This window comes from Microcaecilia unicolor, chromosome 10, assembly GCF_901765095.1.
Source record: "Microcaecilia unicolor chromosome 10, aMicUni1.1, whole genome shotgun sequence".
Taxonomy (NCBI): domain Eukaryota; kingdom Metazoa; phylum Chordata; class Amphibia; order Gymnophiona; family Siphonopidae; genus Microcaecilia; species Microcaecilia unicolor.
The window spans coordinates 67,334,476-67,360,464 of record NC_044040.1 but is presented as its reverse complement, the minus strand read 5'-3'; the positions used below and the strand labels follow the sequence as shown (position 1 = coordinate 67,360,464).

Genomic DNA, 25,989 nt, shown 5'->3' with positions numbered 1-25,989 from the left:
GCATGTGTGTGGATATGTCAAGTGACACTTAGATGGCGACTCTGGCTGTGATGAACTAGAGCTGATACCTGGCAGACTTGTATGGTCTGTGTCTCATACATGGCAATCTGGTGTAGGATGGGCTGGAAAGGGCTTAGACAGCAACTTCAGTGGCTGGAACATAAGGACAGTGCTGGACAGACTTTTACGGTCTGTGTCCCACAAATGAGAACATGAATAGGCTGGAGTGGGCTTCGATGGCAACTCCAGCAGTTGGAACATAAGGATGGGGCCAGATAGACTCCTGTGGTCTTTGTTCCAGAAACACAAAAGAAAGACCATAATCAAGTATATAATATCACACTCGTTGATTTAATGATGAATTGATCATGAGTGTGACTATTGGGCAGAGTGGATGGACCGTTCAGGTCTATTTGCTGTCACTTACTATGTTACTGTTAATCCTCTTTGCTCCCAGGCTGGTGCACAGACCTCAGCTCTGACACAGGCACGAGAATCAGATGTCACCTGACCTACTGGCGCGTGCATGTGGCGGCCTCTCAGCACACACTGCCAGTGAATCAGAGACAAATCTTACATGTGCGCACCAGAGTGTTCCAAGTTCCAACTTCCATTCCTTCCTTGCCTACAGTGCTGTGGCTCAAATCCAGAAAGGGAGCTGACTGGAACTTTCTTTTATGTACTATTAAATTCTTACGGGGATGGGTGGGGATGGGTTAAATTCTTGCGGGGACGGGTGGGGACGGGTTGGGATGGTTTTAATTTTTGCGGGGATGGGTGGGGACGGGTAAGATTCCAGCGGGGATGGGTGGGGATGGGTAAGATTCCAGCAGGGACGGGCGGGGATGGGTAGGATTTCTGTCCCCGTGCAACTCTCTACTGCCAAGTGACACCAATCCAGGAGGGAGATTGTGGGCCAGTCCTGATAACATTACTGCTCTAATTGCCTACTGCTCAAGTTTGATCTATTCTTACTGTACACCGCCTTGAGTGAATCCCTTCAAAAACGCGGTAAATAAGTCCTAATAAATAAATAAACATTCCCAGCCTGTTGATAGAGACCAGGCAGAGCTAAATTCCAACAGGTAGAATCTAAGACTACAACGAACCTTTTCCGGAGATGGGAATGCGGTAGAACTAGAGGACATGAAATGAGATTGAAGGGGGGCAGACTCAAGAAAAATGTCAGGAAGTATTTTTTCATGGAGAGAGTGGTGGATACTTGGAATGCCCTCCCGCGGGAGGTGGTGGATATGAAAACGGTAATGGAATTCAAACATGCGTGGGATAAACAAAGGAATCCTGTTCAGAAGGAATGGATCCTTAGAAGCTTAGCCGAGATTGGGTGGCAGAGCCGGTGGCGGGAGGCGGGGCTGGTGGTTGGGAGGCAGGGTTAGTGCTGGGCAGACTTCCACGGTCTGTGCCCTGAAAATGGCAGATACAAATCAAGGTAAGGTATACACAAAAAGTAGCACATATGAGTTTATCTTGTTGGGCAGACTGGATGGACCGTGCAGGTCTTTTTCTGCCGTCATCTACTATGTTACTCACGTTACTTTGGGATGTAAGTTCAAAACCAAGACTGACCAAAAAGTCTCCCTCCTAGAACTGGGTAACTTGGCAGCTCCGCGTTTGTCCACAAGGTAGTAATGCTAAAATGTCAGTAACATCAACATACATAGCTTAAGATCAATAAATGTTGTTTAGTCGTAATATGTAAGTATGACGACTAAGTGCTTAAAATTTCTCATTGAAATTCAAAGCAGTGGCTGAGAAAACAGCAAAATACTCAAGGCGGTTACTATTTTTTTGCCATCCCCTATCCGCTGGATTCTATATAGCGCGCCTTGCATTCTGTGCTGAACTTATCTGGCTTAACAAGCTAATCAACATTAATAACAGCACCTAACAAGCAATAATGAGCACTAATTGGCAATGATAAGAAGTGGAAATAAGAATCAAGAACCAAGCCATAGGCGATACCTTTTTAATTGGAATAATGTATCTTCGGCAAGCTTTCAAGAGTTATCCTCTCTTCATTAGGTTGGTGAAGAAACAATGGGTTACACTGGGCTCAAGTAGTACAAACTTATCTAGATTTTAGGCAATCTGCATATGTTAGTACAGCTCATTGAAAGGGGTGGGTGATGATAGATTAAGATATAGATAACCTAAAACCTAGATGAGTTTGTAGTATTTAAACCCCAGTGTAATTGCATTGCTTATCCACTGACCCAATGAAAAAAAGGGTAATGCTCAAAAGCTTGCCAAAGTCAAAGATATATTTTTATTTGGACTGTTTCACCTACAACTTGGTTGATCAGGGATGCCAAGTTACTCATTTCCAGGATGGAGATTTTTTGACCAGTCTTAGTTCTGAACTTAACATCCCAAAGCAGTGTGAGATTTGTAGTGCCTGATCTGCCTATTTGAATTTGGTGCTGCAAGTCCCATAATGCATCAAGGTTGGGGTGGCCAGAAATCCAGGACTGTCCTAAAACTTCTGCAGCCAGAAACTGGGTAATTTGGCGTCTCTGGGTTGTTGGCCCTTACTTCCACATATGAAAGTTTGTCAGAAATGGAATTAACACTGACTGCTGGTCATTGTTCTCAATTACCATAACTCAGTCCTATCTGCCCTTTCCTGACCTGGCCGTCCACAATCCCAGTGTTGACACAGGAGCACAAGATTATTACAGACAAACATTTAGTGGTGTAAAATGCAAGATCACAGCTTTATTACAAGGGATCACAAACAACCAACAACCCTAGCCCCCACACACATACCCACCCCAGATGTATCAGAGTAAAACTAGTCTATTGATACCATTGTTCTCTGGTTCATCATTAGCTAAGCCTATCATACTCTTTGGCTTTCATGAGACCTGCTGGGGCACCTTCTTAAGACTTGGCCCCTCTTGCAGTGAAGTGTAGTCTAATGGTTAGAGCAGTGGGCTGAGAACCAGCGGAGCCAGAGGTCACATTCCACTGATTTAGGCAAGTCACTTAACCCCCCCCCCCCCCCCCCCCCAAATGTCTCAGGTACAAACTTAGGCCCAGATGCATCAACCAAAAGTTAAAAAATAAGAATCGTAAAAGTGCTTAACGATTAAAAAAAACGAGGCATGCACTACAAAAACACTCCAGAAATGTTCGGATCGGTATTGCAAAGTAGGATGTATCACAGAATCGTTAAACCCGTCGTTAATCAGCGCCTAAAGCATGCGCAGAGCAGCCCAAGCGTTATGCTGGCTGCTCTGCGCATGCCACAAAGGCCCAGCTGTCAAAACAAAAAAAAAAACCCCACAAACATGTGTGTTTCGGGAGGGGGCAAAGGCACTCGTCATGAGCGTCCTGTATGGACGCCTTCCCCCCCCCCCCGCTGCTCCCCCCCCCCCCCCCCGCACGAAAAATTTCCAATCTTAGCAGCCCCGGGCCGGCCCTCCTCCCTTCCTGTATTCTCCCACACTAGCTCTGCCTCCTGCCATGCTCCGGTCCCGTGCCCCGCCCCCGCCGCCCCCCCTTTGGTCATGGCTGCCGCTCCCCCCGTCCAACGACCCCCCCTTTGCCTTACCGGCCAGTGCAGCACCTCTCACCTCTGCTGCATGGGCAAGAACAGCTGATCGGCGAGTCAGAAGGCCTCCTCAGACGTCCCTTTTTTCTTCCTGGGCCCGCCCTCCTCTGACGTAGGTAAACTACGTAGTTTACGTCTGAGGAGGCCTTCTGAATCGCCGATCAGCTGTTCTTGCCCGTGCAGCAGAGGTGAGAGGCGCTGCACGGGCCAGTAAGGCAAAGGGGGGGTCGTTGGACGGGGGGAGCGGCAGCCACGACCAAAGGGGGGGCGGCGGGGGCGGGGCACGGGACCGGAGCATGGCAGGAGGCGGAGCTAGTGTGGGAGAATACAAGAAGGGAGGAGGGCCGGCCCGGGGCTGCTAAAATTGGAGATTTTTCGTGCAGGGGGGGGCAAGGCGTCCATACGGGACGCTCATGACGAGTGCCTTTGCCCCCTCCCGATCCTTTTTTTTTTTTCTTTTTTGGTGCTGAGGGAGAGGGGAGCAGGGGCGACCTTGGGCGTCAATAAAGGACACCCCTGACGCGTTTTCGCCCTCCCCAGTTATTTTTTTTATTGGATTTTGTTAACTTCTAGCAGACAGACAGCCCTAACGAGAGGTACAGACTCTCGTTAGATTTCACGGTGTTCTCCTGCGTTAAACGAATCGGAAAAGGTTAGTGCATGTCATTTCAATGGGATTTGTAGAAGAATTGCTCATCTGCATTCAGTTTTCGTTAGCTGCTACTGTCGTCGGAAAATAGGCTTTAGTGCATGGAAAGGATAGGAAATTCTTCCTTGAGGGCTCATTAACGATGAAAAACATTTAGTGCATCTGGGCCTTAGGGGCATAGGCCCCATACTCAAAAGTAAACACAGGTGCTGGAGGCCATTACTTCTGTACTAGTGCCTGCATTTACTTGTGCAGAATGTTCAGAGGCCCGGAGCAGGCCCGCCAAGAGGGGGGTGGGGGGAGCAAAATTCCCCAGGGCACCAGCCTCCATGCGGGGGCCAGACCCGGCGCTGGCAAGCTTCTTCTTGCCTGCCTGCTTCCGGGTCTGTCCTCTTCTGCGTGCCGCCCAGGACCCCGGTGATTGCATTAGCGCATTATCGTCTTAAAGCAAACATCCAGGTCCCGACTCCTGGCATGGACAGACCGTGGGAGAGGGCAGGCAGAAAGAGGCTTGCCAGCACCAGACCTGCCCCCCCCCCCCCCCCCCAGAGGCAGAGACAGAAAGGTAAGTTGTTGGGCGGCAGTCCACCAGCTCTGCCCCGGGCCCGGCTGTGTCTCTCGGCGGCCATGGCTTGGAGCACGGGAACAAATGAGTGCATAGATGCTAATGTAGTGAAGCTCATGTTAATGAGGTAATTTTTTTTTATTCCTCCCCAATACTCAGAAAAGAGCAGCCAAAACAAAACTGCCTCACTACTGCAAAAAATAATGCCATATCGGAGCAGGCGTTAGGGTGTTAGAAGAGAGGATTTCTCATGATTTTCATGCTTCTCTCATGATTCTTTCTGCAAAATCTACTGATTTTGATTGCTTTTGGAAGCAGAAGGAAGCCCTTGCAAGCTCTTAAGCACTGGTCATGAGAAACAGCAGACCCATCAAAAGCATGTGTTGGCATCTGTTTCCTGCGTCTAAATTTAAAGCATCCATGCTTGAAAACATTTAAATCTCTTATATTTAGACCGCAAAATAGAAGCCAATGTGTGCTTCACAGTCTGGTTTTACCAGGCACATGCACACAGGAGCCGAGGTATCCGCAGAACTCTTCTGTGCATGCATCAAGCACAATCCTCCCGCTGAACTCCCTAATACTCAACGCTATGAGCATGCCTATATTTGCATCTCATTAGCATTAAGCATTAGGGCATGCATTAAAACACTATAAAGCAATTGTGTGAAACAAACAGAAAAAGTAAAAAATCAAGGGAGAGGGAAGCCAGGCACGTCCCTCTCCGTACACAAAGTGCATATTTCAATATAATTTGTTCTCAGCATTGGAGCGCTGTTTTTCAGCGCAATTGCACAGTGTGAGTTGTAGTGGAAGAGTTCTGGGCATCGGTCTGTTAAACATAAATACAAGGGGGCATACAGATGGGTGGAGCATGGGCATGGGGCCCACCTATACGCACAACTTACTGATGGGCCGATGATCAGAAGCAAACACAGGCGCTAGAGGCTATTATCGTCATACTAGCGCCTGCGTTTGCTACCGCTCCATGATCAGAGCCCATGAAAGTGTGCTTGTGGGCTCTGAACGCAAGTAGCATGCAAATGCATGCAAAACAGGGCTCTTAGAGCAAGTAGCATGCAAATGCATGCTAAATGTATTCCTCCCCAATGATCAGCAAGCAGCACGCCAAACTGACGAGCTGTCTGTGGCAAACCCTATGCCAGCTCAGAGCTGGCATTAGGGTTTGCAGACCATTGGAGAGGAATGGTGAGCCCTGTCCAGCATGCATTTGCATGCTAGCAGGCCCCCCCATTCCCCCAAATGCAGCCCCCCCTGCAGGAGCAGGAATCCTGCCCCCCCCCCCCCCCCGTGACATGGGGGCTGGAGGTCTGACCTCCCCCAACACAAGTTTGGGGGGCTGGAGATCCGGTGGGTCTCCAGCCCCCCTAACCCCCCCTTGCATCCCCCCAAGTACAGCCCTGGTGACCCAGTGGGCTGCGAATCAAGACCCCCCCCCAACCTGGTGGTCTAGTGGCCCTCTTCCCCGCCACCCCCTGTACCTTTGTTGGAGGAGGAAGGTAGATTCCCTCCTCTTCCAGCAGTGCTGCCTTGAAAATGGTGGTGCCCAGCCCAGTGCATCCTGGGATGCGCTGGGTGGGGCTGGAAGTCCGCGGACCTCCAGCCCCCATGTTGCTGGCTCAGGGTGAGGGTACTAGGCCACCAGGACCATGCTGTTTGGGGTCTTTTGACAGCCCACACCTATCAAACAGGTGCGGGAGGGATTGCGCCTGAGCGCATGCTAAGGCACAATCCTCCCACACTTTACCCTATGATCAGAAATAATAGCGCACATAAATTTGAATGCTATTACCTCTGATCATAGGGGCTGTAAAGCCCAGCCCTGTTCCAGCGCTATTTTTAGAGCACTGTTTGGAACAGCGTGGGGCTTTCAATCATCTGGGGCATTAATACTGTAAGTGCCGCACTTAGGTGCACCCATTTATGCCTGCCATAAACCTGGCATAGTGGGCGTGTCTACATATCTGTAGGCTTCTGCCAACTTACACTAGTATTCTACAACAGAATCTGAGTACACACATGCCTTTATAGAATACTAGTAAAAAAGGCCCGTTTCTGACACAAATGAAACGGGCGCTAGCAAGGTTTTCCTCGGAGTGTGTATGTTTGGGAGAGTGTATGTGAGAGTGACTGTGTGAGAGTCAGAGTGAAAGTGTGAGTGTGTGTGTGTGAGAGAGAGAGTGAGTCTGGGTGTGAGTGTGTTTGTGAGAGTGTGTGTGTGAGAATGAGAGTGTGTGCAAGTGTGTATGTGAGACACAGTGTGAGAGTGTGTGTGTGTGTGCGAGAGAGAGAGTGTGTGTGAGACACAGATTCTCTGTGAGAGTGAGTGTATGAGACCAAGCGAGTGTGTGAGTGACTGTGTGGCACATAGAGAGTGAATGTGATACATTGTGAGACAGAGTGTGTGAGAGTGAGAGTCAGAAAGACATTGTATATGAGAGAGAGAGAGTGTGAGCCTTGCCCTCCCAATCCATGCCCATCTGTCCCCTGCCCCCTCCATTCATCCTTTTCCAGCAATTCCCCTCTCTCCCTGAGCCCTGCCATCTCAATCCATGCCCATCCATGCTTCTCTGTCCCCTGCCCCCTCCATTCATCCTTTTCCAGCAATTCCCCTCTGTCCCTGAGCCCTGCCATCTCAATCCATGCCCATCCATGCTTCTCTGTCCCCTGCCCCCTCCATTCATCATTTTCCAGCAATTGCCCTCTCTCCCTGAGCCCTGCCATCTCAATCCATGCCCATCCATGCTTCTCTGTCCCCTGCCCCCTCCATTCATCCTTTTTACAGCAATTCCCCTCTCACCCTGAGCCCTGCCATCTCAATCCATGCCCATCCATGCTTCTCTGTCCCCTGCCCCCTCCATTCATCCTTTTCCATCAATTCCCCTCTCACCCTGAGCCCTGCCATCTCAATCCATGCCCATCCATGCTTCTCTGTCCCCTGCCCCCTCCATTCATCCTTTTCCAGCAATTCCCCTCTCTCCCTTCCATGACCCCCCCCTCGCATCCATGCTCTTCTGTCTCCCATGTCCCAGCATGTCCCGCCCCCTTCTTCCCCCCCCTTCGCATCCTTGCTGTCGTTTCTCCTCTGCTCTCCCGCTCCCATTGTTCAACTGCCCACCCTCTTCTCTTCCCCCTACATCCCTTTTTTTTTTTTTAATTTACCTCCGTGGCGGCGGTTCCGGCAGCGCAGCGTCAGGGAAGGAGGCGGCGCTCCCGACGTCTAGCCTTCCCTTCGTTGTGTTCCGCCTTCTTCTGACGTCATCCTTGACGTCAGAAGAAGGCGGAACGCAGCGAAGGGAAGGCTAGAGACGTCGGGAGCGCCGCCTCCTTCCCTGACGCTGCATTTTTTTTTTGCGCCGTCGACGTCATGACGTTTGCCCTGGACGTCATGACGTTTGACGCGAGGGCGGGGCAGAGACGGCTGGCAGCCTGGCTGGCTTCACACCACGAACGCCACGAACCCTTCAGGGAGTGTTTTAGTGACTTCAGAACGTTGTCCTCATTAGAACGTTCACGGTGCGTTTTATTATATTAGATATGTGCCTTGCACTGCATTCAAGTGCCCAAGCGGAGACACTCGGTTATAGAATTGCCCCATTATGATTTTGTGATGTGACATATAATACAGAATAGTCTAGTGTAGGGGTTCTCAACCCAATCCTCGGGACACACCTAGCCAGTTAGGTTTTCAGGATACCCACAATGAATATGCATGAGATAGATTTGCATACCCTACCTCCATTGTATGCAGATTTATCTCATGCATATTCATTGTGGATATCCTGAAAACCTGACTGGTTATGTGTGTCCTGAGGACTGGGTTGAGCACCCCTGGTCTAGTGGTTAGAGCACCAGGCTGACAACCAGGGAAAAATGGTTCAAATTTTAAGTCTTAGTCCCTAAGACACTTAACTCCCCTTTACCTCAAGTACAAACTTAGATGGTAAGCCCTACAGGGACAGGGAAAGACCTAGTATACTTGAATGTAACTCATCTTGAGCTACTATCGACAAAAACAAAGTGTGAGCTAAGTCAAAATATTTCTTTTTGATTTACACAATCTGTGTCCAAGTACTGCTACACATTTAGCTAGCTCTACAAGATGTAAACAGTACTGTACAGGCCCAGAGAAGAGAGAGTCCCTTCTCTATGGAGCTTACACACTTATGGGCAGATGATCAAAAGCAAACGCTGGTGCTGGAGGCTGTTAGCGCCATACTAGCGCCGGTGTTTGCTAATGCCCCATGATCAGAGTCCTTGAGCACGTGAAACAATGCGCTCGAGGGCTCTTTGCGCAAGTAGCATGCAAATGCATGCTAAACAGGGCTTAGCGCATTCATCGCCAATGATCAGCGGTCAGCACGCCAAAATTTGGGTCATTGGCCGCGGCAAACCCTACACCAGCTCCGAGCTGGCGTTAGGGTTTGCAGATCATTGAGGAGGAATGGTGAGCCCTGTCCAGCATGTAGTTGCATGCTGGCAGGTCCCCTTTCCCCCCCAAAGCTAACCTGCCAACAGGGAGCTGGAGGTCCAGCGGACCTCCGGTCCCCCTTCCCCCACGACCCCCCCCCCAGGTTCAGGGAGGGCTGGTGATCTGGTGGGTCTCCAGCCCCCCCAAACCCCCAGAAAATGGTCCCTGGTGGTCCAGTGGCCACCGGCCAACCCCCCCCCCCCCCCCAGCGAGCGACAGTGGGTTTGGCCAGCGGCCACTGGACCACCAGGGACCATTTTCTGGGGGTTTGGGGGGGCTGGAGACCCACCGGATCTCCAGCCCTCCCTGAACCTGGGGGGATGGGATCGTTGCGGGGACCTGAGGTCCGCCAGACCTCCAGCCCCCGTTGCTCGGGGCAGGGGTAGTCAGGGCCTGGTGGTCCCATGGACCTCCAGACCCTGTGTTTGACAGGTTTGGGCTTTTGACAGCCCAGACCTGTCAAACAAGTGTGGGAGGATTACAATTCACCCGCACTTCTACCCCATGATCAGAGATAATTGCGCTGCTTAAATTTGCATGCATTATCTCTGATCATAGGTCTAATAGCACCCCACGCTGTTCCAGCGCTGTTTGGAACAGCGCGGGGCTTTTGATCATCTGCCTGTTAGTCAACAGACATTGAGGTGCAAACTTGGCTTCTGAAGTACAATCCGGAAGGTACAATTCTCTCTCAATCTCTCCCTTCCCCCTTTTATCCATTTACAGATAGTTAGATCACAGCAGAATTTGTGATGGAATCTGCTATAGGAATGTTTATTAGCAGAAAAATGAAGGGAGGAAGTGATGGCACTAGCTCAGTTCCCCTGGGGGGCTCAGACACCCCCAGCAGACCGGAGACACAGGGATTCTTTCTCTTTCACAGTCTCTCTCCAACTCACAATGTTACAACTACCCCCATCTGAGCTTGGGTGTGGGTCAGGCCAGAATAGAGATCTGGAAAGCGATAGGGAATTAAGTGGGCTTCTCAATGGTACTCTGTCAATCTGAGGAGCAAGCTAGGTTCTATCAGCCCACAAGAGATAGGAAAGCATAAATAGATTAGAAATGAGTATACTCTTTCTTTCTTTCTTTTTTTTCTTTTGTTTTTTCTTTCAATAGTAGTTAATATGATTACTACACTGAAACCAAGCACAATTCAAAGAGATGCTCTACAGTGAAAATTTAAAAGTGTCGTAAAAGAGGGTTAGATCCAGTGGCGTAGCTACGTGGGGTCACGGGGGCCTGGGCCCCTTTAGATTTGGCCCTGGACACCCCTCCCACCGCTGCCGTCGCCTACCTTTGCTGGCGGGGGACCCCAACCCCCACCAGCTGAGGTCCTCTTCTTCCGGCGCAAGGCTTCGTTCTGTTTCTGTGAGTCTGACGTCCTGCAGACAGACCGAAGCCTTGCGCCGGAAGAAGAGGACCTCAGCTGGCGGGGGTTGGGGTCCCCCCACCAGCAAGGGTAGGCGGGGGAGGGGGGTCGAGAGGGTCGTCGGCAGGGGGTCCAGGGCCAAATCTATGGGGGCCCAGGCCCCCCGTGGCCCCACATAGCTATGCCACTGGATCTATGACACTTTTAAATTTTCACTGTAGAGCATCTCTTTGAATTGTGCTTGGTTTCAGTGTAGTAATCATATTAACTACTATTGAAAGAAAAAACAAAAGAAAGAAAGAATATACTCAGTTCTAATTTATTTATGCTTTCCTATCTCTTGTGGGCTGATAGAACCTAGCCACCCCCAGCAGACCTCCTTGGCTCTTTCTAAATTAGGTAGTGAATTGGGGGTGGATTCATATGTTAATGGCCACTTCTCAGTCCTTGAGAACTTGCTAAATTATTCGGACACAATAGACCCCATTTGCTGACATCATTGTTATGGGCAAGTTTGAGATGATTTTAAGGAGGGTGCCTTTGCATATTCCCTCAGTCTGCCCTGCATGCAAAGAGAGGACATTGGGAAGGCAGTTCACGGGCTAGCTGAAGTTAGATGGCTGAAGCACGTTAACTAAGGTATGATTTTCTTTTTTTGTAAAGGAAAGCTAGACTGTACCTTTTACTTGGTGTCATTTGCAGACACGAAATGTGGAGGGTGTAATGATGGTGCTGGAGGAATTAAAGATTTAACAAGGATAAGCTGATAAACTGGAACTTGACGTAGCTGGACGCACTTATTTAAATACAATGAATTTTTGGCAGGCACACAAGGAATGGCATACTTTGTATTGTAATACATTCTTTTCGTTCTTATAGTTGAAGCTTTTAGTGAGTCCGCATTTGCACTAGGGCTGTACTGAATAGTTTATATTCGATTAGATTCGGGCCCCAAATAGTGCGTATTTGGCCGAATAATGATTTTAAATTGGGGCTACTGTACTAAATCTCGTTGAAATAAACACTTGATCTCTGATTTCAGGTTGCTTCTTTGATGATTTATTGTGTTAAATCTCAATGCCCATTATTTGTATTTGGTCGAATAATATTTTTCGTTATTCGCAGCCAGCTGAATCCTAAAATATGCTTATTCGGTACTGCTCTGCATTTAATTATGTCTATTTGAATTCTTGCTTTGAAGTGTTTTGTGAATGCATTGACCTTTTTATTGACCATGTTTAGTGCAGACTTTATAGCAATAGAAGAGTAATTTTCAATATCGGAACGGTGTTGGTGGGGGGGGGGGGGGAATGCTATTTATTGACTCTGCAAAAAGCCTCCCGTGCTTTCGAATTCTGGCAGAATTGGCTTTTGGAACAGTTTCCTCCAGATACTGGGCTGCATTTTGTAAGGAGCTTCCTGATGTATTCGTGCAGGGAGGGGTTTTTCCTGTGTTCCTGTGCAAAGAGCAGACAAAGTTTATTGTGTGGGGCTACAGGCGGAGGACGTCGGGAATGCTGCTAGCCATCTGGATCAATCTGTTCTAGACTGCGAGAGGCCGGGCTACAGAGTGTCTGCCTCAGAATGAGTAAGTGGAAGGGCCTTTTTTTTTTGTCTCGTTCATTCATTTTCGCTTGCAGATGATGAGGAAGCTTCTGACAGAATCAGTAAGCAAGTAATATGTGAGAAAGTATGGACAGGAATGGCATGGCAAGTGCTCACTTCTAGTGCATGCAGGTGGAAGGACCAGGGCCGGCCCAACCATTACACAAAAAAATAGGTGGATACCTGAGGCAGCTGCAGTCCAAACAAGAGATCTTTATAGCCGCAGAAACTTCAAGAATCGTCAGTTGGTACCTTTATCTGCATTTTTGTTGGCTGTGTGTGTGTGATGATCGTGATTATTGAGTTTAATTATCAAAGTCTTGGGGGAACTGCAGGCTAGAAGCCTGAAAACTTTAATATGGCTGAAGCAGGTTCAGCTGGGGCACTCACCACCACCCTTGCACCAGCTCTGGTCAGGAGCGATCCAGAGACTGCAGAGCCATCACATGCATGCCTTTCTCTCCCAGTTTCTGCCCTGAAGATAAGTTCATTGTATGGATTTTTAGTCCCGTGCCTTTCACCTCGTTTGCTGACAGTTGGTAAATGAGTAATGTTGGGGTAGGTGGGGAAAACTGATGTTCTGTGTGTGGTTAGTTAGATTCAACTCTGATCCAAATAGGGTTTGGAATCCTCCCTGCTGAGGTTTCATAGAGCCTTACAATGCAGCCTTCTCAATTGCTCTGTAAGAAAGTTTACAATGACAATCACTGGCTTTCATCGTCAAGAAGCTGAGCAGAATGTTGGGGGGTGGGGGAAAGAGGTTATTAGAATGATTCCACATTTAAAAAAATTAGCTGGTTAGCTAAATTTGTTCCCAGTGGTTTAGTCTAATACAACTATTCCTCCCAACAGAGAGAGAGATTTGAAATGCAAACTTGAATATCAACATTGCAGATACAGTGCAAAATGTTTTCCTATTATATGTTAAACACATTGTATCCAGTGCTGAATGAATGATTTTAACACCATTATTTTGGGTCCTACTACACATGGTCCTGTAAATTACAGAGAGCGTGCAAAATATGAGCCTCATGGTCATTTTTTAAATCTTATTTATTTAGATTTTGCTCGCACCTTTTTCAGTAGTAGCTCAAGGTGAGTTACATTCAGGTACACTGGATATTTCTCTGTCCCCAGGAGGGCTCACAATCTAAGTTATTTGCTTCCTCATTGAAGTTGCAACTCACTTGGTCCTACAGGGTCGATTGCGAGTGAGGTTAATTGGATGGTGATAACGTTATTAAAGCTGCTTTGAGCCAAGAAAGCCAGCTTTGTTTGCGCTGATCTTGTTAAAATTGTTCATAGTGTTTCTCTGTTCCATCTGACATGTGAGATGGTATCATCTCATTTACCATGAGCTGATACACATGTACCTTGTCGGTTGGCCCTTGGATAAAAGGTCTGCTTGAGATGTAGGTGATCCCTGTAAGATTAGATTGATCTTTTGGGTTGGTCTCCAGAGCAATTTGTTCTAGACATATAATGTATGTAAGAGAGGTTTTTTTAGTGGCATGCTTTGACTGTGGAGCTTAATGTTTGCAAATTTATAATCCTCTATTTTTTTTATGTTTGATTATTAAAATTTTACCTCAGATCTTTTTCAGTTGTAGCTCAAGGCAAATTACATTCAGGTACACTAGCAGGCTTATTTTCGAAAGAGGAGGTCGCCCATGTTTCGACACAAATCGCAAGATGGACATCCTTCTCACAGGGTCACCCAAATCTGTATAATGGAAAGCTGATTTTGGGCGTCCCCAACTGCTTTCCGTCGCGGGGACGACCAAAGTTCACAGGGGTGTGTCGGATGCTTAGCGAAGGCAGGACTTGGGCGTTCTCGGCCCATAATGTAAAAAAAAAAATAGGGTGTCCCTGACGAACACTTGGACGACTTTACCTGGTCCTTTTTTTTTTTTTCTTACGACCAAGCCACAAAAAGGTGCTCGAACTGACCAGATGACCACCGGAGGGAATCAGGGATGACCACCCCTTACTCCCCCAGTGGTCACTAACCCCCTCCCACCCTCAAAAAATTGTTTTAAATATATTTTTCTCCACACTCAAATATCATACCTAGCTCCATGACAGCAGTATGCAGGTCCCTGGAGCAGTTTTAGTGGGTGCAGTGCACTTCAGGCAGGTGGGCCCAGGCCCACTCCCCCCCCCCCTACCTGTTACACTTGTGGTGGTAAATGTGTACCCTTCAAAACCCACCAGAAACCCACTGTACCCCCATGTAGTTGCCCCCCTTCACCCATAAGGGCTATGGTAGTGGTGTACAGTAGTGGGTTTTGGGGGAGGCTTGGGGAGCTCAGCAAACAAGGTAAGGGAGCTATGTACCTAGGAGCTTTTTCTGAAGTCCACTGCAGTGCCCCCTAGGGTGCCAGGTTGGTGTCCTGGCATGTCAGGGGTACCAGTGCACTACGAATGCTGGCTCCTCCCATGACCAAAGGGCTTGCATTTGGTCGTTTCGTGAGATGGGCGTCCTTAGTGTCCATTATTGCCAAAAATCAGAAACGACTAAGTCTACAGACGACCATCTCTAGGGATGTCCTAAATGTTAAGATTTGGGCGTCCCCGACCATAGTATCGAAACGAAAGATGGACGTCCATCTTGTTTCGATAATACGGGTTTCCCCGCCGCTTCTCCGGGACGTCCTGCGAGGATGTCCTCAGGAAAACTTGGGCGCGTGCTGCTTTCAATTATGCCCCTCCACGTATTTCTTGTCCTTAGAGGGCTTATAATCTAAAGGGTCCTTTTACTCAGTAAAAATGGACTAACTGGCATGTACTATAGTATTACACATTAGTTTTTTCATTTGCGTATGCTAACAGTTCACTAAATGTTTTTCAATTTTTTATGAGGGGGTGTGTTGGGCTGAGTGGACATTTTTGCACTAACCAGTTACTGTATCTACTGTACTGCACGTTAACTGGTTTGCGCATGGATAACAGAGGAGCCCTGACCGTCTACAAAATAGTGCGCCAACAGTAAATGTTTCCGTGGTAATTTTTAAAAAATGGCACTGTGCTACTGGCAACATTAGCACGCAGCCACTATTGAAATAAATACAAAATGGGGGTTTTGTAGCCACAGTAAAAATGGCCTTAGCGTGTGGGAAAGACACACACAGGGCATGCTAAGGCCAATTTTTAACGTAGGTTAGTAAAAGGGCCCCTGAGTTTATACCCAAGGCAATGGAGGGCTAACTGACTTACTGAAGATTGCAAGGAGCAGCAGTGGGATTTGAACCAGGCTTTCCTGGTTGTCAGTCCACTGCTCTAAGCACTAGGGGTCCTTTTACTAAGGTGCGCTGAAACATGGCCTGCGATAGTGTAGGTGCGTGTTTTTCAGTGCATCTGCAAAAAAAATGCCTTTTGCCACGTCAATGTTGGGTCTGAGATCTTACCACCAGCCATTGGCCTAGCGGTAAAGTCTCACATGGTAACCGGGCGATAATGACCTACAGGCATCAAATGCCACTTGGCGCACTCCGAAATACACGCATCCGTATTGGACGCACGCCAAAAATGAAATTACCGCAAGAAGCATGTGGTAGCCGGGCGGTAACTCCATTTGGACGTGCATAGACACTTACGCGGCTTTGTAAAAGGGCCCCTAGGCTACTCTACAAGCCAAAAATTGTCTTGAAGTTTATTGGAAAAGGTTATTGGATTTCCAAATTTCTCAGCTGCAGTAGTGGCCACAGTCTGATTTTTATGCTTATTTGGAGCTGTGATTAATCTGATTCATGGTAATGCAGTATGGGCTGTGCACTACGGAAATTATCTCATCTAATTTAAAATGCAACATACTTCAAAATTATGTATTTGATAATATCATCTGTACTGGTCTTTTTGATAGTACTCTGCTTTTGAACATGGTATATTTCCTTGTAAAATTGAAATAGATATGTCTGTTGCAATTCTTCCCTTGCACTTTCTTCAGTCAGGGTAGTTGGCAAATTTTTTATGGTGGGGATGTGGAAAACTGTTTCCATAATGTATATGCTGGAGGTGCTGCAGCACCTTTACTTCCAAAACATATGTTTCAGATGCTTTTCCTGGAAGAGGGAGGGTTTGAACAAAAGCGAGTGTTGTTCAGGTGACCAGATAAAACCTGAGCATATGTGTATGTTGGAATGAAGTCTGGCAACTGTTTTCTACAGCCATCTAAAATTTAGAAATAAAAAAAAAAACTGTAATAAGACAATAGTAAAGCTTGGATTATTATTTTTTTATTTAATCAAAGCACCCCCTTACAGAAGATAGTGATCTCGTTACAACAGGGCTTCCTAAACTTTTGGCAGGGTACCTGTTTAAATACAGCATGCATTTTGTATTTATATTCCAGCATGTGGCCAAATCAAATACCCCCACATCAGACATTCTGGCATGAGACCATGCTTTGTCATCCTGCTGCTTCCTTTTAGTGTAGCAGACAGTCTCCTTTTCCAAAAGCTGCAGCCATTTTTCATGTCTATATAACAGATTTGAAAATGCATCAATGAAAAAAATGGGAAACTGAGCTTGGCAATCTCAGAGGGGAAATAACTCCTTCCAGTGTTCTGATAAAACCTAAGGCTGAAGGGGTTCATTTTATATGACCTGCAGCTAAAGTTTAAGGGTAGTGCAGAGCGAGACTGATCTTATGCCTTGACAATATCTGAATGGATGCTATAGCATCATAAATGAACTGTTGAATTGTTAACAAAATATTGCTAAACCTCCAGAAGTCTAGTTGGTGTCCCTCTAACGGTCTAGCACTAATCTGAGATTTTAGCCACTTCTATGGGACAGGGGTTCTTAACCAGCGGTGTCTGTACCCCAAGCGTTACAGGATACAGAAACTAAGGCAATTTATTGAAACTGTCTAGACAGAGTGAAGGCAATGATTAGGACAGTTAGTAGTTTAGCTATGTACTACTGTAATTTTAGAGACATGTTAACAGCAACATATATAACTTTCAGTAGTCACTAGTGAACACATGGTTTAGGAAAGGGGTGCGAGGGTTTCATTGATCAGTTAAGGGGGTACGGGAAACAACAAAAGAACCCCTGATCTAGGATGTCAATCCAGTATGTACATGGCATTATATTAAATTGTGGGCAATACATTTTTCTTGGACTAAGTCTGTACATTTGTGACAAGTCACTTTTTTTCCTGTCTCGGATCCAAAATGTTGAGTGGCCAATTTTTAATGTCACAAGTTCATTAGCAGTCTGTAAAAGTTACCTATTTGAAGCAGGGGCATGGGCCCCCACAGATTACACCCTGGCTCCCTCTACATTTGACCGCCGCCGCATCAGGTACCTTGTTTGCTGGCGGGGGTCCCCAATCCCCGCCAGCCGAAGAGTCTTCTTCAGCACCGGTCAACTCCGGCACCTTCGTTGTGTGATCATCTGTTTCTGACGCCTTATGTCCTGCACGGGGCTACATGCACACCTTAGTAAAAGGACCCCTTAGAGATCCTTTTACTAAACAGTGGTAAGTATGAATACGTGCTTCCTGTGTGCCAAAATGCAATTCTGTGAGGCGCATCAAGCGCCCTGTGGTAGTTCAGGTATCTGCACATGCTTCCCCCACACTAAAAAAAATACCTTCTTTTAGTACTGGGGGCATGTTTGGGGGGCTGAGAGTAGGTGTTCCCAGTGTTAATCGGTTAATGCAACTACAGACGTTCAAATATTTGAAAGGTATTAATCCGCAAATGAACCTTTTTCGTAGACAGGAAGGCGGTAGAACTAGAGGGCATGAATTGAGGTTGAAGGGGGGGCAGACTCAAGACTAATGTTAGGAAGTATTTTTTCACGGAGAGGGTGGTGGATATGTGGAATGCCCTCCCGCGGGAGGTGGTGGAGATGAAAATGGTAATGGAATTCAAACATGCGTGGGATAAACACAAAGGAATCCTGTTTAGAAGGAATGGTTCCGCGGAATCTTAGCCAAGATTGGGTGGCGACGCCAGTAATTGAGGAAACAAAATGGGAGCTGGGCAGACTTCTATGGCCTATGCCCTGATTGTGACTGACAGGGGGATGATCAGAAGCAAACGCCAGCGCTAGAGGCTGGCGCCATACTAGCGCCGGCGTTTGCTAATGCCTCATGATCAGAGCCCTCGAGCGTCTGAAACAATGCACTCGAGGGCTCTGAACGCGATCCGGTGGGTCTCCAGCCCCTTAACTTCCCCAGCAAAAGTCCCTGGTGACCAACCAACCCCCCCCCCCAGCGACGGGGGCTGGAGGTCTGCTGGACCTCTGGTCCACCCCCGATGATCCCCCCCCCCATGTTCAGGGAGGGCTGGAGATCCGGTGGGTCTTCAGCCCCCCTAGTTCCCCAGCAAGGGGTCCCTGGTGGTCCAGTCTCCCCTACCTTGTGTGTTGGAGGAGGGAGGGTAGCCTCCTCTTCCAGCGACGCCGCAAGATGATGGCGCCGAGCCCTGCCCAGTGTATCCTGGGATGTGCTGGACGGGGCTATACACCATTGTATAGCCCAGCCCATCCCAGGATACACTGCAGGACCTCCAGCCCCCTGTCGCTGGCAGGTTTATTGTTGGAGGGGGGCCTGCCAGCATGCAAATGCATGTTGGACCAGGGCTCACCATTCCTCCCCAATGATCTGCAAACCCTAACTCCAGCTCGGAGCTGGTGTAGGGTTTGCTGTGGCCAGCGACCCAATCTTTGGCTGACTAATGAATTAAATACGTAAACATCCACATCCCTAATCATTATCATCTATAACATTTTGACTTTTTTCACCTAAGTGGACCATTGTCAACTATACTACTGAATAAAATTCTCTAGAAACAGATTATATGGGTGCACAAAATGTTAAATGAGGCAAAACGTTTTCACCTGAAGCTTTCAGTAGTTCTACCATTTTGTGATGGACAGCTAAGTGGGGGATGAAAAAAAAGGCCTGTCTGGTTCGAATCCACTTTTATTGAGCTAGGAGCCATTTTAGAGATCTGCTGGGATCTCAGCCTTTTAAGTTAATGTCCTGTTACTTTTGACACTCTGCTGCTGCTGTTTCTCTGTTTTTTTGTTTGATACTGAATAGCCATTAGAAGGGTCTTGCCATTCACCTGCTTGTCTGCAGGGCATTGTGGCAGGATATGCATATATTCCCCCTGGTGTTCTGTTAACAAGCCCCTTAACAAAGAGAAGTTGTTAAACAATTTGCCCCACAGGACAGAGTTAAACAGCAGGGGATGGACAAGAATGTTTGCTTAATAGGTCTCAAAAATCTTGACCTTTTCTAACTGGTCAGAGGTGACTATAGGATTTCCAGCTTCCTGGATGTGCTTTGAGGTCAGAGATTCTGGTAGGATATTCTAATACTCTTATCTGAGGAATGATATACAAATGCATTCCTGTTGGTAAGACCTTGCACCTATTCAGTAGTTAGAAGCATACGGGTGTATGGTCATTCACAGTTTTTAATTGATAGTGCTATTTAAATATCCTCATTAATTTAAAAAAAATTGCTTTTGCCATTGGTTTCAAACTTTAGAAGTGACATTCACACTGGCAGTTGTTTTCAAATTAAATCATCATTTACAATGGATTATTTTATTCTCAGGCCACCAGGTCGAGATTTTTCCAGGTTTGAAGAGATGGCATCTGTCAAAGTACCGGTGCGTTTTTTTTTTTCTAGCAAAAAAGGTGCCGGTATTCAAACGCTAGGCCACCCTTCAGGGGTGGGGTGATCACTGAGGGACCCACCCCACAATAGCCAGACCCCCTGCAACCAGTCACAGACTCTATGGCAAGGCAGAATTGGTGTGTAGATCTAAGCTTTTTCATTAAAACCTGGGGTCCATGGGTCAGTTTTAACAGACAACGGAAAAGGTGCAGGTACTCAGTACCCCCTCAAAAAAAAGCCCTGCAAGACTCGGTGTGGATGGTACATTACTGTGTCGCAAACTCTGCCTTATTGCGAGAAAATGCGTATTGCAGTATTGGACCTCGGTGGATGCCCCTGAATTCTGGCATTGGTGTGATCAAGTACATCAGTTGATGTCATGGGAGGCAAGGGGCTCATGTCGACATAAAGCACGCTTTTTAAAGATTTGGGGATGCCTGCTGGACACTTTAACCCAGAGAGGAAGAAGTTTTATTCTTAATACGTTGTGAAAAAGGAATAGTGTATGGCTTGGGTTCCGTTTAAAGCATATATCATCCTGAGCAGGGGGTGGGGAGGGTGGGCAAGGGAGAGATCTATAGATGGGAGGGGGGAAGATATGATGGGGGGGGGTAAGGGAAGCTTGTCGGTTAAAGGAGGGTTGATAATTCTTGTTAAAACATACTATTGGTAGGCTTGAGTTATTGATAGTAATTTAGAAATAATAAGTAATTGCTGTTTAGACTTTGACTATTTGGACTGGTGTGATACCCCTAAATAAAAAGCTAAATCATAATAGGGGAGGGATAACAATGATAAAATATTGATGACTGCTGGTATTGTTACACATTTGTTTTTCCTGTGTTTGATATAGCATTATTGTACTTCTGGAGAGTTGGAATTGTTGAACCATAAAGAGAAAATTAAATGAAATCAAACAACAACAAAAAAGCCCTGCAAAGTACAGTTGTTTAATCACAGGAAATTCATGTATACTTTGAAAACAAAACCCACTTTAGTTTTCAGTCATAGGCCAACTTTTCTTTCACTGAATATGGACCAACTTCTGGCTTGCAATAACCGTGCAAGAGCAGCTGGCATATGATATGAGGAAAGAACAGCACCCCTTGAAGGAGAGTTGCTTCTTAAGTAGTGCTGTTCTTCCAGGCTGAGGGAAGAGGAGTAGAAAATTAAATATGGTTTGGGAGCCAAAGTGGAACAGGGAAAGATGTTGTTACCATATAGCATCCTCCAGCCCAGCCCTAGAGTGTCCCCCCCCCCCCTTCTGATTTTCAGAATATCCACAATGAATATGCCTGAGATCAGGGATTCATTTGTAGACAAAACAGGACTGTGGAGCTAAGGGAGAGGGCAGGCAGTTCGGGAACAAGAGCAACAGGAAAAGTGGGACTGGATTAAGGATTGACTGTTCTGTTGCTCTACACAACCTCACACCTTTCCTTCCCCTTCCCTGTGGGCTGACTCTAGAGTCCCAAAAGAAGTGGCAGAATTGTGTTCCAGACCATTCCCCCTGCCCCCACCTCCAATTAAACCCCTACATAAACTAGTTTAACATGGCTGCCTCCATTGTATTTCATGATAAGGGCATATTTAAACTAGGTGCATCAGTGACGTATGCACCCCCCCCCCTGTCAGGCCCTGCCCCGCCCCCTCTCTGCAGTCTTCACGTGGGCAGCAGCAGTGGCACTTCCTTCCTGAATCATTGAGGGAGGGACGGTTCAAGGAGGAAGTCCCAGTGCAGGCCGAGGGCAGCCCATCAGTGCCACTGCCTGGGTGAAGACTGCAGAGGGGATTTTAAGGTACAGGGCAGCACGGGGATAAGACTGTATAAGACGTTGGTGAGGCCCCACCTGGAGTATTGTGTTCAGTTTTGGAGGCCGTACCTTGCGAAGGATGTTAAAAAAAATGGAAGCGGTGCAAAGAAAAGCTACGAGGATGGTATGGGATTTACGTTCCAAGATGTATGAAGAGAGGCTTGCTGACCTGAACATGTACACCCTGGAGGAAAGGAGGAACAGGGGTGATATGATACAGACGTTCAAATATTTGAAAGGTATTAATCCGCAAACATAGTAACATAGTAACATAGTAGATGACGGCAGAAAAAGACCTGCACGGTCCATCTAGTCTGCCCACGATAAACTCATGTGTATACCTTACCTTGATATGTACCTGTCTTTTTCAGGGCACAGACCATATAAGTCTGTGCAGCAGTATTTCCCGCCTCCCAACCACCAGTCCCGCCTCCCATCACCGCCTCCGGCACAGACCCCGTATAAGTCTGCCCTCCCCCATCCTAGCCTCTCAACCACCAACCCCTCTTCCCCCATGTTACTATGTTACTATGTAACAGGGGTGATATGATACAGACGTTCAAATATTTGAAAGGTATTAATCCGCAAACGAATCTTTTCCAGAGATGGGAAGGCGGTAGAACGAGAGGACATGAAATGAGATTGAAGGGGGGCAGACTCAGGAAAGAAGTCAGGAAGTATTTTTTCACGGAGAGGGTGGTGGACGCTTGGAATGCCCTCCCGCGGGAGGTGGTGGAGATGAAAACGGTAACGGAGTTCAAACATGCGTGGGATATGCATAGAGGAATCCTGTGCAGAAGGAATGGATCCTCAGAAGCTTAGCTGAAATTGGGTGGCGGAGCAGGTGGGGGGGAAGAGGGGGTGGTGATTAGGAGGAGAGGATAGGGGAGGGCAGACTTGTACGGTCTGTACCAGAGCCGGTGATGGGAGGCGGGAAATACTGCTGGCCAGACTTATATGGTCTGTGCCCTGAAAAGGACAGGTACAAATTCAAGGTAAGGTATACACATATGAGTTTGTCTTGGGCAGACTGGATGGACCATGCAGGTCTTTTTCTGCCGTCATCTACTATGTTACTATGTTATGAGGGGGGGGGGGGGAGACATACCCTCTGTAAAAATGTTTTGGCTATGCTTTTGTGTCATGAATATTGTAAATATCTTGAAAACTAGAGTGGGTAGAAATCCTTCTGTGACTGAGCTAATGACCTTGAATTGTCTTGTTCCACTCCATTCCACATTCAAATCTTGTTTAGGATGGATCTCTGTTCCACCTTGTAACATGTTCAATCCTGGATCTGCTTTCTGAAGAGGCAGTGCATCTGATGAAGTGGTCTCAGACCCTCGAAAGAACATGCCTTAGCAAATTGGTTAGTCTATAGGATGAAAGTTTCCTGAAGATTTGTGGGGGCTGGTGTTTCCCATGAATATGGGTTAGATAAAATTATTTGGAAACAGACCTGTTAGATGAAAAAATTATTTGTGTCATCTGGAACCAGTATAAGAGCTGGAGGAGGAGACCAGGGGGCTCATTTTAAAAGAAAACATCTATAAAGTGGTATAAAGCAGTATTTGGATGTTTTTCTCAACAAAATGTCCAAATCGGTATTTTCAAAACCATTTTCCAGATGTTTTTCTATGCAGTTCATCTGCAGTGCATTAAAATCTCAAGGGGGCGTGTAAGGGTGGGATTTGGACGTTCCTATGACCTGGATGTTTTTCAGCCATAATGGAACAAAACGAAAATGTCCAGGACAAAAACTAAGATGTTTTGAGATAGACCTGTTGTTTTAATGACGACTAGGCCACAAAAAGTGCCCTAAATGACCAGATGACCACTGGAGGAATAAAGGCATGATTCCCCCCTTACTCCCCCAGTGGTCACTGACCCCCCCTCCCATTCCTCAAAGATGTGAAATAAACGGTACATACCAGCCTTTATGACAGCCTCAGATGTTATAGACAGTTTTTTTTAGAGCAGCAAGCAGGTCAGTGGAGTAGCCTAGTGATCAGTGCAGCACACTATGGAGAAGAGGACCTAGGCTAATCATCTAGTCCTAGCTGTTAAACTTGTGGTGGAAAGTGTGAGCCCTCCAAAATCTACTGTACCCACATATAGGTGACAACTGCAGCCATAAGGGTTATTTTTGTGGCTTACAGTTGGATACAGTAGGTTATTGGTGGGAGACATGATAGAGGTATATAAAATAATGAGTGGAGTGGAACAGGTGGATGTGAAGCGTCTGTTCACGCTTTCCAAAAATACTAGGACTAGGGGGCATGCGATGAAACTACAGTGTAGTAGATTTAAAACAAATCGGAGAAAATGTTTCTTCACCCAACGCATAATTAAACTCTGGAATTCGTTGCCGGAGAATGTGGTGAAGGCTGTTAGCTTGGCAGAGTTTAAAAAGGGGTTAGACGGTTTCCTAAAGGACAAGTTCATAAACCACTACTAAATGGACTTGGGAAAAATCCACAATTCCAGGAATAACATGTATAGAATGTTTGTACGTTTGGGAAGCTTGCCAGGTGCCCTTGGCCTGGATTGGCCGCTGTCATGGACAGGATGCTGGGCTCGATGGACCTTTTTTCTTTTCCCAGTGTGGCATTACTTATGTACTTATGACAGAAGTTAAATATGCTTTATTTTAATTCCCTTGTTTGTCTTAGCTACAACATGGGGAATAGATCATTCACAACTTTGCTCCTTCTGATAGTTGAGAGAGCTGTACCTTATACATAAGGGGATATAGCCAAAATACACACAGGAAGCAATAACTCTCATTCTGTATCTACATGATATATTTGTTAAGTCATTTCTTTTGAAATTCTTTAAGTGGACACTCTGTGAGTGATCATTTCAGGACTGTCAGATTACCTCACTTGGGACCAGATGAACTAAAGGCTTTTTTTCCCCCCATTCTGTGTCTTTGGGGCATGGGGTACATTTTCAGTACATCTGGCATACAGAATGGAGTTGGATTGGTCCGTGCAGTGTGTGTGAGGTCACACAGAGGAGCATGGACAAGCAAGGATTTCTGTTTTAACATAAAAGGCACCAGCTGTACAAACCAAATTATGCAGTTATTAATACATTTTTGTGTCCGCCTGGAAACCATTTTGGAAAGCACCATTTTTTTTTTCACAGTCAATTAAGACGTATAAACATGTTGAAGTTCAAGTAATACAGTAATATGAGGCTGAAAGGACTCAGACCAAATAACATAAGGAAACATTTTTCACAGAAAGGGTGGATCTCTGCTATAACCCCCTCAGGTGAGGCAACAAATGCAAAAAATGGTAACATAATTCAAGATAGCCTAGGATAAGAACCAGGGGCGTATCTGCGTGGGGCCACAGGGCCTGGGCCCCCGCAGATTTCGCCCTGGACCCCCTACCGCCGTCACCTACCCCCGCCGAGGTCCGCTTCTTGCTGCCGGTGCCTTTAAAAATATTACTTTAGCTGCGACGTCAGACTCCGTCCGAAACTGGAAGGGATGCAGCTTTCAACAGCACGAGGAAGAAGAACTTTAAAACAAGACCTCGGCTGGGCTGGCGGGGGTTGGGGTCCCCTGCCAGCTAAAGTAATATTTTTAAAGGCACCGGCAGCAGGAAGCGGACCTCGGCAGGGGTAGGTGATGGCGGTAGGCAGGGGAGGGTTGACGGCGGTAGGGGGGAAGGGTTGAATGCGGTGGGGGGGATTGATGGTGGCCGGGGGGGGGGACTATAATGTGCCCCTCACTCTAGCCCCTGCCCCCCCTACCGCCGAACCTCAGATACGCCCCTGAATTAAGAACAGTGTCCTTCATGACAGTTAAGCTGAAGAAGAAATACGATCTATGATATAGCAGTTGGGTATGGTAGTCTGTAATTGTCTGTTGCCAGTATTCGACTCATTCTTCCTGTACACCGCCTTCAGTGAATTCCTTCAAAAAAAATGATATATAAATCCTAATAAATATTCACCCATCATATGCAGTTGTATGCAAAAATTTACACACACCGGTCCAAACTATATTTTAATGATGAGAAGCTGATACAATATTTATGTGGTACAAAGTTAAACATGGCATCTTTGTACAAATTTACTGCATAGTTGCTATTTGAAGTTTTTAGAAATTTTAAATAAAGAAATGCAAATATCACAAAGGGCCCCATTTACTAAGTTGCGCTAGAGGAGTGTTAAGTGCTTTTAGCGCGCACTAACTGTGTAGGCACCCACAATATTCCTATGGGCACCTACACAATTAGCGCGCTCTAATTTTGTGCGTGCG

At 46.9% G+C, this 25,989-nt stretch overlaps 1 protein-coding gene across 6 annotated transcripts in view; it reads left to right on the top strand.

Moving 5' to 3' along the window:
* Positions 1-25,989, top strand: part of PRICKLE1 (prickle planar cell polarity protein 1) — a 186,235-nt gene that overhangs the window by 114,838 nt on the left and 45,408 nt on the right. Inside the window, exon 1 of one of the 6 annotated variants that reach the window (XM_030216287.1) lies at positions 11,212-11,291. The exons of 3 other annotated variants lie outside the window; for them this stretch is intronic. The gene's annotated coding sequence lies outside the window, so the exon portion shown is untranslated. Of the gene's footprint in view, positions 1-11,211; positions 11,292-12,155; positions 12,241-13,650; positions 13,670-25,989 lie in introns of those variants that run through there. 2 more of the 6 variants (XM_030216288.1, XM_030216291.1) reach the window with 2 other exon arrangements.